Below are 15,634 nucleotides of genomic sequence, written 5' to 3'. Positions count from 1 at the left end.
CGACTCACCCTCCGCACGCCCGGACCCGACAGGGCCGCGCGCAAACCGCGCCTCCATTTATGGGCAAACGAAACAAAACAGTGGGAACGTCCCTACCCTCCTCAAGGCGGGACAAATATCAATAGTGCCCGTTGGAATACGAGCGCCTTCGGGAGAAGGAGGAGGAGGAAAGTCTCGAACAGCGCGTGCCGGGAAAGAAAGAGGACATGGGTCTCGGAGGGGAGAAATCTGAGGGGTTAGAGATATAGGGGGGGATTTGGAACGTGAGGTAGAAAGAGATCGGAGTGGAGGGTAGAACAAGAACGGGTGATGGCAAAGGGAGGGAGGGGTGCATAGGGAGGGGATGGAAGTCTTGTCTTTTGTGCCCGAGAGAGAGTGGGAAGGTCAGGGGGAGGTGGGCAGAAGAGTGCAGGAGAGTGGGCCGTCCCCCCCCTTCTCCTAACCCCCACGGAGTGGGAGGGGGCGTGCCCGGAACCACACACACCGCAGCACCTCTTTTTCCCGAAGGAGGAGCGGCTGGGAGTGTGGAGGGATGAAGGGAGGGCGAGAGAGAGGGAGAGAGAGAGAGTTGTGTATATAGTATGTGTGTGTGTGTGTCGGGCGAGAGATTACGTCGACTCGCCTCCCTCCTCTCTCTCTCTCTCTCTCTTTCTCTCTTATTCTCTCCCTCCTCCCCGCCCCTCTCCCTTTGCGCTCGCCCCCTCCTAACTCGCGCGCCACCCCCACTCCCGCCTCCCGCCGACGTAACTCCGCAACCCACGGAACGGTAAGATCGGCATTCGCGGCCACGCTTCCCCCGAGACGAGTCGCGCCGCCGCGATCTCCCTTGTCGTGTCTCTTTCTGTCTCTTTCAATCGCACGCTCGCACGCACGGCGAGGAGTCGGTGTGCGCGCGTGTGTGTGTGTGCGGCGCGCGCGCGCGTGTGTGTGGTTGTGTGTGTCCGTGTGCGTGCGTGACCGCGAAGTTTTTCCCGCACGCGTGTTGTTGTGTCTCGTGTGGTGCGTGTGACCGATAGACGCGAGGTCTCACAAAGCGGAGCGCCCTCCCGCCGCGACGGAAATCGAATTAAAGTAATAATTATTCCTCCCTGATAATAATAATCGACGTCGGACATCGTCGTTTGGTGGAGCTGGTTGAAGGCGCATGTACTGCGAGCGAGTGCGCGTCTGTTTGATGCATATTCCCGCGTGTTCGTGCCGTGGCGTGAGTGCGTGCCCATGTATTCGCGAGGGGAGTGATCTGCTGCAAGGGATATATGTCTTCCGAAGCAGCAAGGGACCAACGATTGGTCTTCCCGACGAACACGGATCACGTATTCCGGCGGCTGTCGGAAAGTCTCGGAGACAAAGAAAGGATGACACATAAAAGCGGCATCCCTTTTCGTTGGAAGGAGAATACGATGTGAAGCTTGTGGACAAGAGGAGCAGATACGTCCGAAAACAACGATCTTTTGTTTTTATTTTCATCGTGAGACAGTAGTGATTTTCCGTGCCGCCCAGGGGCCGCAGTGATTCTTGCACGTCCCCAATTAAAAATCACGGAAATTCATCGTCGACGCCACATAAAACAAAAACTTATTTTTTTCTGTTCCCGTGCTACAAACACACCCTTTGCGCCCGCCCCCGTTAAGGAACGGAAGAGGAAAGAATACTCCCTTGGCCTTCGGCAGCAGACGGAAAAGGAGGAGTAACCGCGGTGTGCTATTCTGCTTTTCGGATTTTTGAATCGGCCGCGTGCACCCCGCACCAACGCCTTCGCACGTAGGATCGGGTGCCACGTGGTGGCTGCGGCTGTCTTTCGGTGCGGTGGGTGCCGCGAGGGATGGCCAGAGGTGTTGCTCGACTCGGTTCCCCCGGCACTTCGGTGGTACAGATCCTGGTGATCAAAGGAGTAGGAGGAGGAGGGGGAGGCGGTGGTGGGTGTGCCGGTGGCGGCGGCGTTCTCGGAACCGCCGGTCTCAGTGCTCGACGTCGAGGGAGTGCGGGCCGCGAGGGAGGCGAAGAGGTTGTGGGTGCCGCGGACGGCGGCGTGGCGTCCCTTGGGGAGGCCACTTCCTCGGCGGACGGGGCCCCCGACAGCGGGCCGCCTGCCGCACCACCTCCGATCAGGGAAGACACCGCGAGCGCCGCGGAGGCCGCGGTGAGCGGTGAAAGTCTCCGCCCCCAACTCATCCAGGGCCGGCGCCGGCCGAGGATCGTCTTGGGGGCGGCTTTGGGGGGCGGGGAGGCTGGAGGCGGGAACCCTCCGTTCCCCTCCCCAAACTTTGCGGCCTCGGGGCAGAGAAGCGGCGGGAGCAGCAGCGGAGGTTCGGGGGCGAGTTTCGACGATTGGTTCGCGCGGGAGTTCTTCGGGGGATTGCCGCCATTGGCGCCGGCTCATTTTGCCGCCACGGCCGCGGCCTGCATCGCCGAGGATGAGAGTGGCACAGGTGCGTGCGGTGACCTCTTCCCAATATACCCATAATTTCGGCGGGATCTGTGGATGCTAAGTGGTTTTAGTATTCCGAGCGTCGGTTCCCTTGGGAAAGAAAGGATCTGGTTCTTCCGGGGGTGAAATGACCTCTTACTGATCCATCCCTAACCACCGATTAAGGTAGACGGGACGCGAAAAGTGTTCAAAGAGATGATTTTGATCACTTACGAAAATAATGCGGCCCCTCCGTGATAAACCACGTGACACCACCAGTATCGCGCTGAGAAATAAAGCGCGAGGTCAGCGACCTTGAAAGAGAGCACTAGGGTCTCGTTTTTTCGCCTGCGCTGTATGCAAACCCTCTTCGCGGCTGAAATTAGGGCATAGTCGTGAAGTCTTCCCGTTTTCAAACATGATATAATGTTTTTCTTCCCTCAATTGAAATGAATCTTGTTTTTTATTTCCATGAGCTGAGAATCGCTTGTCGTTTTCAAACTACAAACTTTTTTTGGTTCACCTTACAGAAATATTGAAAATGACTTACAAATTGCCGCATTTCTTTATGGAATATGTTTATCCCTTGAAGCTATTGAAGGTGGTGCGTGACCTTCCGACGTTTTCAGTTGTCATGTTGTATGCCTTATTTTCACTCAAAATACTAACAAAAAAGATGGACTGGATGTCTTAATCATGCGTAGATATTCATTCCTATGCTTAGGGTGCTAGAATCTGTTATCGGTGGGATTGATACGAATACAAGGAGCTGGTACCAAGAACAAGGTATCGCATAATCTGCCAGTTATTGATCTGTAAAGAACATTCATTATCTTGCTTCAGTTCCAATGAAGTTTACTGTTAGCCGGGTAATTTGCCTCCGCTCGATAACTTAAATAGTTATTTTAAACCGATAATTTAACCCAAAACTCAACCATGACGAGAAGTGGTATTTCTTTTAAAATTTTGTTTGTTATTCCGTAAGATTATTGGGTATGTTTATTATGGCAGAATGCGCATCGTGTGCCCACAGTTGTCAAAGCAAAATTTCCAACCGCCAATGTAAACATATGTTTCTCACCGAAATGACGTAATGAGGGATTAGCAGAATTCTTCCAAGCGTTTATCATCTCCCGCGTTTATGGAGAGGAAGAGTTCCAGGAAGTCACAAGTCGACTCTCGCTCGGCGAAACCCGCTTTATTCACATGACGAAGAACGCGCAAGGAAAGAAACAAAACCAGTACGCGAATCCATTTCCTTCGCGCTCTCGGGAAATGCCCATCCGACCCCACTACCGAGACTCCTGGGTGTCGGTTAGGCAGAGGTGGGGGAGGGACGAGAGGTGCGGGAAGAGGGGTGATGAGGATTCGGAGGGATAGGTAAGGATGATTAAACTCCGTTGAAAACGTTTTTTAGACCCCGTGTAAAACAATCGTTCATTTAAAAGGAAGATTACTAGTCAGTATGGGACATTTGCTAATTAATTTTGTGAAAACTAAATAATTGTCGAAAATGCTGAATTTTAGGAATACCATTTATCGGCGGATGTTTAAAGTAAATTCTACTTGCAACAATGTTTTCCTACAAAATTAATTTTTATACTTTTCGAATTTTTTATAAGCAAACACCGACATGCCTTCATAATTTATGCAGAGACTACAGTTTTGGGCGTCTCTCAATTAAAGTTAAGTTTTCAAGATCAAACTATTTTTTTGCAAATCCTTATCAGGCAAATAAATCGATCTACATTTTACCTTTTTCCCGCTATTTCCACCATCTTCTGAAGTTATTGTAAGATATTGATGTCGATTTGACTAATTAGCGCGTGAGTACAGCCACAAAACAAATTATTCAAATATTTTGAATTCAACCTGTGCTCAACAAGCGGCGATACGCCTCGACCAAATATAATCCATCATTTTCGTGCATTCAACATTGAGCTAGACTTTCGTTTAAATTATAAAGAAACGGATGGAAAAGAATGCCGAAGGTCTACAAATGCGCATACTGTATGTACGCACAAACGCGACCTGAGATACCTCTCCCAAACCCCATTCCCCGTCGCCTTCTCTCCCCACTACCAAATCGCCCCGACTGGGATTTCCTCGAACCCAAGCCCACAGTTTCCCTTCTCCTATTTCCCGTACCCTCCTCCCAGTCCCGCACCTCCATCCTCCTTCAGCCGAAAACCCCCTCGACCCCTTCTCCCCTTCTGTCTCCCCTTCGTCCATTTTTTCGCACCCCCCTCCGTCTACCCTCTCCATGCACACGCCACCGATGTGAGTGAGATCTGGTTGCGAAATCCGAAGTTGCCTATGAATGCCAGCCTGATTGCCTGCAGTCATTTGGCCGATCAGCTCGCGGTGGATACGGGCACGAGGTTTGGTGAGGGGAGGGCGGGTAGGGGTGGGGGGCTGGGTGAACCGAGGGGTAGGATGGTTTGAGGAGGGGGTGGGGGCGGAACCGCGAAAGAGATGTGCCCGCTTGGTAAATGTTTAGGTGGGGATGGGGATCGAGGTTAAGGTGTAAGATTGAAAGGGAGTAGGAGGATTGTGGAAAAGGGAGGAGGGGGAAGGCGGGGAGAATTGAAAAGCGTAACGCGCGAAATGTGCCCGTTGCCCTGGCCGAGTGCCAACGCAGGTGTTATAGATAGCGAGTATCCGAAGCATCGAAGGCATGCATTCTATACGTTTCCAGTCAGAAATCAGCGTGGCCTGCCTCCGACCCGCGTAAAATCGTCCCCTAGATGACTTCGATCCCGCTCGGCCGATCTCCCTCCCGCCCATCGTGGATCGAGCAGTAATGAAAGTCCACCTCACTCAATGGTCTCAATTAGTGCATCTGGGTAGCGGAATTTTTCCGGGGAAATCATCTGGTGATTGCGTTATTTACGGACTGTCGGTCGGACTGCTGAGTTTGATCTTCTTTTGGATAATGGAGTCAGTCGTTACTTTTGCCAGTGTGGTTAGCTGTCGCTTGTAAACACGTCCAACCATAGATGAATGCTGGAAATCCGAAGCGAAGTTTATCAAGCTACGAGCAAGAGCCTCCTAAAATGAAGCGTATTCGCTTCCTTCTCCCTCTTTGACTGCGGTTGTTAGGTGCATGTCGTTTATTTTATCTCACATAGGGCAAAACAACGATTTTAGGATGTTTAGGCATACGACTGACTGATAAAAATAATAATTCATGTTAAAGATGAGCTAAATATCAAATTAAAAGATTTCCAGAGTTTCCTTGACAGAAATACTGATGACCTACGCCAATTCTGTGACTGAGGATTTGTCATTTTTTAACGTTCCCTTAAGTCTGCGGTTGCAAATAGTTGGGAATGCCGAACTTATTTTGAATATTTTCAATACAAGTGTTACCCAACGAATATGAAAGGTGTGAAAAATTAATATTTAAAACAATTAAAACTTTAACTTTCAATTTTGGTGCTACGATACCATCATTTTGTTCAAAAAATGCACTAAGAATGAATAAAATTTCAAAATTTGTAAGTAATTCATTTGTCAAGCCAAGTAGTGAGAGCTAATGGATGCATAGGGTGACTACAGTTTATTTTCTTCCGCAATGAAGAATGAAAGTCTTTAGTCCATTGTCTCTGTTCAACTATAAACGAATTTCAAAAGATATGGCTTGTGTATAGGATGAAGCCGGAGTTAAGGAAGAGGAACTCTTGCGTTCTTGCACTACGCAGAGAATCGCTTAATTACTGAAGGTCGTTAAAAAAACATGACGATGGGAATGATGTTCATCTGTCAATGTAGCACGCAGTGATGAGTAGCATCTTACATTCAAGGACAGCAGAGTTGATGACCTGGCTTTCAAGCGCGAGGGAACGCCGAAACATACGACTCGGTATGACCGTTCACATCAGGTTTCTGACCTCAAATATCCGCTGGAATTCCTTCTTCAACTTTCCCCATAGACAGGAACCCCCAAGAAATATGCCATATAGGGACCAAGTTACTTTCGGTTCATTCATTAACATTTTTCACAAACTAAAGTTCAGTGAGCCCGCACTATTTAGGCCTCGTAAAACCTGCGAAATGATTTTCTGAGGTCTGCATTAACTTATAAATGATCTACTCCGGGTGCGAAGAAATAGAATTCATACAACAACGTATCGATCGAATTATGTAAGATGGGAGGTTGGGATGCATTATAATCAGTTGTTTTAAAAAAACCTAAGTGCTATTAATGGCACTATTTGCCACAAATTAGTAACAAAATTATTTTTATGATTGACTGCCACGGAAATTACATAAGCGAATTTACCAAATTTTTGGGGAAATTATTTTGGTTTGCTGTTACCAAACATATAGCTACATAAAAAAACAACAAATTTATTTTCAAGCTTTAGAATATAATTGCACCGATCTGAAAAAAGAAATTTTAATTCTGATCAAATGGTTTAATGTTGGAAAGCTAAATAAATTAGCTCTATCAGAAGATAGACCATCAGAATCGAAATGCTTGCATGATTTCTAATGGAAATTGTGTCTAAGCAATACCTTTTTCCGAAATGAAAATATATGGTATTGAAAGAAATCAAAGTTTGCGTATTAAAATAGTTCGAGCGTAATGCGATTATTTGACACCTGGATACGATAAGTGTTCAGAGGATTTACATATATCGGGTAGTTTTTAGGATAAAATCATTGTCTTTCTCTCTCTGGAAAAAATAAATGGTACAACAACACGATTATAATAACCCACAGTAGTTAAATACGAGGGAAACCCACCTGCGTGTCCCATTGAAAGTCTCGGTATAATCTTTACGTGGCTATTATAGAGTAGCGTAATGGTTTTCCTTAGATAAATTAACTGTGTGAAGTCGCCCATGCTCTAAAATCATCTTGACACTAAATATAAGTGTTAGATATAATGTGGGCGTCTTTACTGAGCTATTTGAATGCACAGACATTTGTTACAACCTTAATGTATATTTCCTCAAATCACTACGTCAATCGATTTTTTTACCAGTACTTACACTTTAACAACATCAAATATTGTTTTATGTTATAAACTACGGTGCTAAAGAACATTTCTACTTCCTATAAAAGCGTGACTGTAACCTTCTACATAGGTGGCCTCCGAAGGCAATCTACTCGTTATGCTAATGAGTCCTGCGAATATTACGCAGCCCATTTGCACTCCATAGAGCTATTCTTGACGGTTGTCGCTTCAGAGATCGATTGGTGGCAATCTTTAACCACGCTTCATTAGATTTCCCTTTCCGTGCTTATCATAATACGAATAATTGCCCTACTTGGTGGCTCATGCGAGAGATAAAGTGTTATCTCTATTAGTAACAGTTTTTCAAGGGCCTCTAGGTCCAAAATTTCTTATCCATGAGCTTTGAACTCTGGCTTTCTTCTAAGCATTTGTCTCACCAAGGGCGAAGGAAACATTTCGTTGTCCCTTATTCACAATTCTATTAGACTGAGACTGGAATACGGTGTTATTATTGCCGTCCATCCGGATTTCGATTCTCATTTAATTTTGAAGATCAGGCTCATTTGCATTAAATTACATTCAACTCGGAAAAACTTCGTAAATATCACGAATGACTAATTGAATTTGAATTCTTAATTTGATAGGACTAGAAGAGGTTCTTTTGCATATGCTTGGAAGTTTTCCTTGCGCAATTTTGCATACCTACACTTGGAAAGATTTCATAAAATAAGATATAGGGAATGAGTTTGGTAGAAAGAGATAAAAGTTCTAGGGAAACATGGCGAGCTAGGGATGCAATCACGGATTATCTTACCGCCCGCTCTTTATCGTCATCATTATTAACGCGATGAATAACGAAAACGTTATCGCTGTTCGTCCAATTTCACGCTACGGAACTTATACAACGCGACTGCTCGTGCCTTCACAAATCATCTATGGTCGCGTCGCAATATCTGTGAACCCAGAAAAATCGCTAGAGGGAACCATTTTGGTATATGCAACGATAGTGATAGCGATCAATAAGAACGGTGATGGCACCCCTGAAATGATAAATCGTACATAATTATGGTATTCCAAGGACCTTCCACCCAGTTAATAGCTGAGAATGGACTAAGACAGCGAATAAGCCTATTAAAATCTATATTACTTCGTGGTTCATTCATTTTGCAAAGGTAGTGACGCCCGTGATTACTCAATTGGTGTAGGTATTTATGAAAGATATGTTATAATTCGCCAATATATAGGTCTGTATAATATGCATACACATAATCATCCGCTAAGTAACATAAGGATATGCTCTTCTTCAGCATGATTGAAGTAATGACATTGCAAATGGAAACTCACCCCAAGACTTTCTTCGGTACAGATCGCAGGATCACATTCCTTTCGAGAGAGTTCATGGACAGCAAACGGTAGAACGCTATTTAAGAAAATAAAGGCAGATATTAGATGCAGAAATGAAATTCGTTACAAATATACATATAAAATTGTCAGGAGTAGACAAATTTCATTAAATTTAGTTAGATTAATAATGGGCCCGTCGATATAAATCATATTGTATTCTTATAATTTATTTTCCATGAAAATAAAATCGTTTTCCAATTGAGAAAAAATAGAGGGCTTCATAAAGAAAGAAAACGCGAAAATTAATTTCACAGCTACGTATCTATACAGCACGTGCGGAAACCTGTTTCGTGTCAGTAAGGTTTTTACATTTTAAATTAGAACTAATGAAATAACGAACGTGAGTGCAGTAAAATGACTGAGACCAGAAAATTCTGAGGACTTATTCTCTTTGTATTATTCATTCCTCTCGCTGAGCTGGTAGAATTAAGTCACATAGACTTTAATAATAAAGCATGTATATATTGATGATTAAACTTCCAAGATTTTACGCTCAACAAATATTTTCACTGTCGAGATTCGCAGTACCGTAGATTAGAAACCGTTAAAATGATTTCGTTTCTTCGCACAAAGTGAAAGATCACATGAAACTACCACGAACATAAAATGTTTCTCTCTAAATTGGCAGTTTTTTCTTAATTTTAAAACAAACAATTATTTCTTTATTAACAGTATCTATATATGCAATTGCATCGTTTTCAAAAATCAGTAACCAGAAAATAAAATTAATAGACTAAGTAAGTCATATATTTCTCACCGATTCTTACTTTTTTAATTGGGAACGCAAATCAAAATGTCAAACCGATTCATGTTTTAGAACCCAATTTAGCATTAATGAAATAGATTCACAACCAATTATATCTATTAGAGTTGTAGGTACATTGAAATATATAAAAATGCGAAAATATAATTTCGCTATGCAACATTGTTTTCAAATTTTATCTATTTACTTCTGTAATTAAAACAGTAAAAATACGAGAAACCGTAGTAGATATTAATTATAAGATTTTGAGTTGCAAACTAGAGGATCGAATTTAACGTCTCTACAGAGCAAGGAATGTCGAGTGTAATCAATGATGAAGTTTAAAGCTATTTATGAATTTAGGAACTTGGGAGGCCACGTTAGAGGAGTAAATAAGAAAAAATATCCAATGCAATGAGGCACGCAATGAACATAAACATGTGAAAGCGTAATTGACAGTGCGAGAGGCAAGCTAGGGATAAATCACAGTGGGTGGTACAGTGGAATTAAACGATAAAATGCAAGAGTTTGATCATAGATTTCAATAAATTTTTGTCAGATCATCAATTTAAAGCTACGATTGAAGTGGAAACAACTGAGGGATAAGCTATTAAACACAGATAAACCACGGAATGACCTATTACGCACTGTTTTATGAAAACGAGTAAATTATTAAAATAATTGCCTGATAAATTCAGAAAAAACGCGATTCTTGTCCAGTAGCATATCAACGAGCGGTACATAAGATACAACGCACAAACATATTGCATCCTATAATAATAAGTGACAATTTATGTACTGACGTGCACGATCGTAATGAAGAAAACAGGGGAGATCAGCATGAATATATTTTTAACCTATTTTCCGTCCAACGCAACAAGTGGCAATTGGACGGTTTCTATGAATTACCTCGCCACTAGTAGGATAGACCTCAATCCTGTTTAATATCCAACGTAGGAGTAAGAGGGGTTAAACGACTATAGTTGTAAACTCAGCGGATATATTAATAAGAAGTAATTTTTGGATTCTAATTTCCCCTATTAATCCCATAATAACTTGAACATCATACCAAGGTAAACATCAAACTTCAACATTAACAGTTGAAGATATATTGGGAATAACTAGAGTTAGAGTAAAAATAAATGGATGTAGTAAAAGATTGGAAGGTTTTAAGGATTCACGCCTTGCACAAAGTCCGAGGAATCACACTACAGAGCAACCCAAAATCCATGGAAGGGTCGAGAAGGATTTGGAACAGCGGTCTTTGGTTTACCCGGCAAGTGTACCAGTCAAACCGGCTTTTCAGTCGAGTTAAATTCAGGTGTCGATAGCTGTATTCTGACCATAAGATTTACTTTGGAGTGAATAAGTATGGAAGTAATTGCATCAACACGAGATGTAAACGGAAAAAATTGCAATGATTTAGAGTACCCACCGAGTGAAACAGAACTTCAAATAAGATTATGCATTCATCGAGGCTCCAGGCTTTAATTTCCCCATCGAAACAAACCTCTCATTTCCGACGTTCCAATTCTCTTCTGATCACGCATTTATCGCTATGGATTCTTCAGATAATCCCTAATCCCCTACCTCCTCTCTTTTTTACTCCGATTCCTTACCATTCTTGGGGCAGCAGAGGATGCAAAAAAAGCTGGCATGATCGCGAGGAGAAGTTATATGCGATAAAGTGCAAGAAAATAGAATTTTTTCACGGTCGCGTCCTTGAATCAACTCCCTTTCCCTAACTTCCTCCCTTCCTTGCCTCCTTCATCCTGCCCCTTCCCTTCTTCCCTCGTCCTGAGCCCTCTTCCTCTCCCACACGCCTTACCAACCACTCACGCTCCCTGTCGCTCTCAGCCATATCGGGAGCGTTTAAAAAGCAGCAGAAACGGCGCAGGCTATAAACCGATTCCTCTCTCTCTCTTCTCATAGTCAACCACTCGCCCGATTGCGTCTCCTTTAAATCACCTCTACTCATTTGAATCTCGATTATACTACGTTCTAAGAGATCAGCTCCACATTAAAAAAATAAGTCTAAAGACTCGCCCAAAACATGCAAAAAAGTAGCGCTAAACCCACATTGCATTAGCATTTTATCAAACTCAAAAAGAGTTTGTTCACGGAACTTTATATAGACAAATAATCTTGGGATCAAAATAATCAACTAAATATAGGTAGAAATTATTCATCAATCTACGCGCAACAATAGTTTCTGGCACCTGCATCACATAGTTGTGCATGGTTTCGTTCCACTCAACCACATTCAATTTTAATCGGCAAAATTAAGGGATTGAATTCCCTATCGGTTGTAAACGATAGATTTTCGTAAAAATTTTATTCTCTATGGTGATTATTCCCTTCAGTTTTGTAGACCTACAAAGACTACTTTCGCCCCCAAAATTGTCACGCCAAAGTAAAATTTCTCTTATTACTATGGATTTTTTATCATATGCATATTTTCTATCACCTTTTGCATTGTCTGTGTTGAAACATTAGATAAGATAAAGATTGTTTAACGTACAAGAGCCTGTATTTTCTAATCACATATTGGGGCATGCTGAAAGTGTGCATTGAAGTCTGTATGCATGCATAGTTAGTGGCTCACTGTATCCAACATATCAGCCAATTTGCATTTTTCGGGAATTACTTGAGCTTAAATTAAGAAATACTATGCTGATTTTATCTAAAATATTCATTTAATCATAATGGAATAGAGCCCGCTCCGTTTTCTACCCAGGAGATACTTCAATTTCTAAAGCGGCCTCGTTTGCCACAAGGATCAGCAACTCTGGGCCATATTTTTCATTTTTATTCTCCTTTTTTGGATTGGTTGAAATAAAAATATTAAGCATTGAAGTAGCCATTATATATATCTTTCTGAAAAATAAACACTACGAAGAATAGAATTCTTTTTTACTTGTCCTTTGTTGTTCTTTATTTTTTTATTCCAGTATACTTTTTCAGAAGACTATGTTCCGCGTCAACCAGCTGTTAAAGCCTAAATCCCAGAGAGACCTTATCATCTTGTTTGTATTTTGTACAATAATTGGACAGTGTCACACATGTTTATTTAACGGTTAAAATCCAGTCGTCACGATTTTAAATGTCGGGGAAGATGCGAATGACTTCCGCCATAGTCATGATAAGATAAAAGAAACATGGTTATCCTCAATCACCTATCACACTGGTTATACGTATCACCATTTCGATAGTAGAATCATCGCATTTACCATTTAAGCAATTACCTAAGAAATTCCATGTAGTTTATCAAAACACATTCATCGAGATGTAACTTTTGTACATTCATATTGTGACCATTCGGTAAAAATGGCATTGAATCAATTTTTTCTGGTGACTCTACAGTGACGCTATTTATGCTGATCCGATACCTTGAATTGAAAAATGATCATCTCTTGTTCTCATCAGGACAGTGAGTTTGAATTTCTCCGAATGCATAGAAGCTGTAGCATCATCTTCCACTGATGGAAAGTTATAGCACTGAATGAGCTAAGCCCTAGGGATGCTTAGTAATAAAATATTGCAAAACTCGCTAGAGAGTTTATCGATGAATAGGTTAGCTATTTTTCCCCCACTGCCATCAACTATTTCAGTGACCCGGATACCTTAATTCTAGCAGCAGTATTTATAATTCTTTAAATATGCCTTCGCTAAATTTCCTCATTGAAGTAATCATTATTCGTGTGCATTATTAAATTAAATATTATCAATTGGACTTTTCACTAAGCGCATCTGAAAGTAGGTGGTAGAGACGGATTTATGTACGTAAATACATTATTTGATCTTTAAAATAAAGATCCTTAAAAATAAGATCCCCAATTGCAACATATATATTCACATTTACGGCACACTTCCCTCATCCATCAGAAACGTGTGCATCTCGGGAAAATGAAGCCGAAGTGGGAACTAAAGAAAGGAAGAGGATCGGATATTTGGTTGGCTGTCAAGTGTAACCCCACATTTCAGTTTACAGGAAGCCTCTCCTCCGCGGGCCTCTTTCGGAGAAGGGGCCCGAGCATGTCATCTCTCTTCCCTCACCGGTCGCTGCCCTTCCAGCAGGGGCGGGGGGCGAGAGGTGCGGCAAGAGCATCAAGGGAGGAGGCGTGAGGAATGGGCTAGTGCGGCAAAGGACGGGAAGAGAGTGGAGTTGGGGTGACGACTGCCTGAAAGGGCTCCACACAAGTCCTTTCCTCGCCTCCCAACCCCTCCAGACGCTGCTCCCTAATGCACTTAACACGCGAGCTTTCCTTCCCTCCTTCGGGAACCCAATCATATACACCCTCTATTCTCTCGGAAGAGAGCGATATGATACAGCTTATAGCAGCATATTGCGACAGAGATAGAGAGAGAAGATGAAACTATGGGCAAATGGATGAGGCGGTGGAGGAATTGAGTTTATTTTTGTTTTTATTTGGCCGAATGAGGGTCCCTGTGTGTGCTCGCAAGAGTGGCATGTGGACATGAGATGGGCGAAAGAAGCAGCTATCCTCCTCGGAAAGGGGAGAGGAGAGACCGATTACAATGAGAACCCAGCCGCACGACTTGAAGGACGATGTAAATGCAGCAATGCACGAAAAACCAAACGGACGGGCATTGAGAGAGCAGACAAGTGTCCATTCACGCCAAATTGTCTCCCGGGTTATAAGTTGTGGGATTACATATAACTCGATCTCCAAAGCTCAGAGTCCGCTCTAATGCGTACTTGAGGAATTAAAGGTCAATTTAAATAGGTTTAAGGCAGTACGATGTTACGATATATTTTCGTTTCGACCAAGCCGATATGGATATTATAAGTAAATGATACATCGAGTCGGCAATTATCATTTAAATTACGGTATGGATGAATATTTGAAATATGAACAACGCATTTAGTCATATTCATTATTTACGTAAAAAATAGAGTAGGACGAACATTTTCCATGCGGCAACAACAGATATGCTATCTCTGTAGGATATGATTATGTTGAAAAACAATATGCGACAGCATTGACTTCATTCGATATATACAATTCAATATTTGGTTTTGATATTTTCGATAACGCACGATATTATTATTATGGTGAGTATTAATCGAAAAAGTCGTTATCACCGTTGTTATGTTGTGGTCGGCTATACATTGGTTTTTTATTGTTAGGTACTTGAAAATGTATATCGTACATCCATAAATGAAGTGTTGTCTTGGGTTGACCCTACCCTTTGACAAGCCAAGGTGAAATATTTACCCTGAATGTGTTAGGCAAAGAAGGAATGGCTAAGGTCTTTGAAACTGCTGATCACTGCAATAGTGGCTAAGATGGTAAGCATGCTACATAAACAATATTATATAGCCAAAAGTTAGGAATGGCACCCAAAGAAAACGTAGGAAAGTTAACTCATATTGTGCTTGATTGTTTACTCTACTGAATTACTTATTGAGTTACATTTATTCAGTAAAGCGCACCACTTGTGAATGGCATGTAAGTAGAAATCAGTAGTAGTTATGTACTTTGCTGATAAAATTTCTTTTAAATATAACGACAGGTTAATGAGTAGTATTTGGCAGATAATTCTAACAACTATTCTCTTTTACTCTTCATAACACATTCAAACACACCACGCGAGGGCTTTATTTAACTATGAATTAAGTACCTCAAAAATAAATAATAAAATATATTATTCAAGAAATATTTATACGCACATACAAAAAATTCATTATGCAGCAGGCGTAGTAACGATCATGTATATAAACAAATGGATAGACGTAGAGACATTATTGTCTAAAATCTCTCTAGTTCAAAAATTGACATTAAGTCGGCGTTGAGGAACGACGTGAGACTCGAAGCATCCATTGAAAGGTTTCTTGTCTTATTCATTTCACCCATGGTTATACAAATGAAATATCATGCAACTAGAGAAACCAATGGGAAAGCTTGATGATGAAGGTAATTAACCACTTTTGATTTTCATTAGTCACTGTTCTATGAATTAATCTGATATAACTATGCTATTTAACTAACGAATTGATTTCAAGATAATAATACTCAATAATGGAGAATAAATAGTTAAGTCGTACACAAAGCGAAGAATAGAATTAAGGTATTGTAAAATAATTTAGTCT

Source organism: Hetaerina americana, unplaced genomic scaffold (assembly GCF_022747635.1).
Source record: "Hetaerina americana unplaced genomic scaffold, ioHetAmer1.1.p SCAF_26, whole genome shotgun sequence".
NCBI lineage: Eukaryota > Metazoa > Arthropoda > Insecta > Odonata > Calopterygidae > Hetaerina > Hetaerina americana.
Note: the sequence above shows the minus strand (reverse complement) of the source record.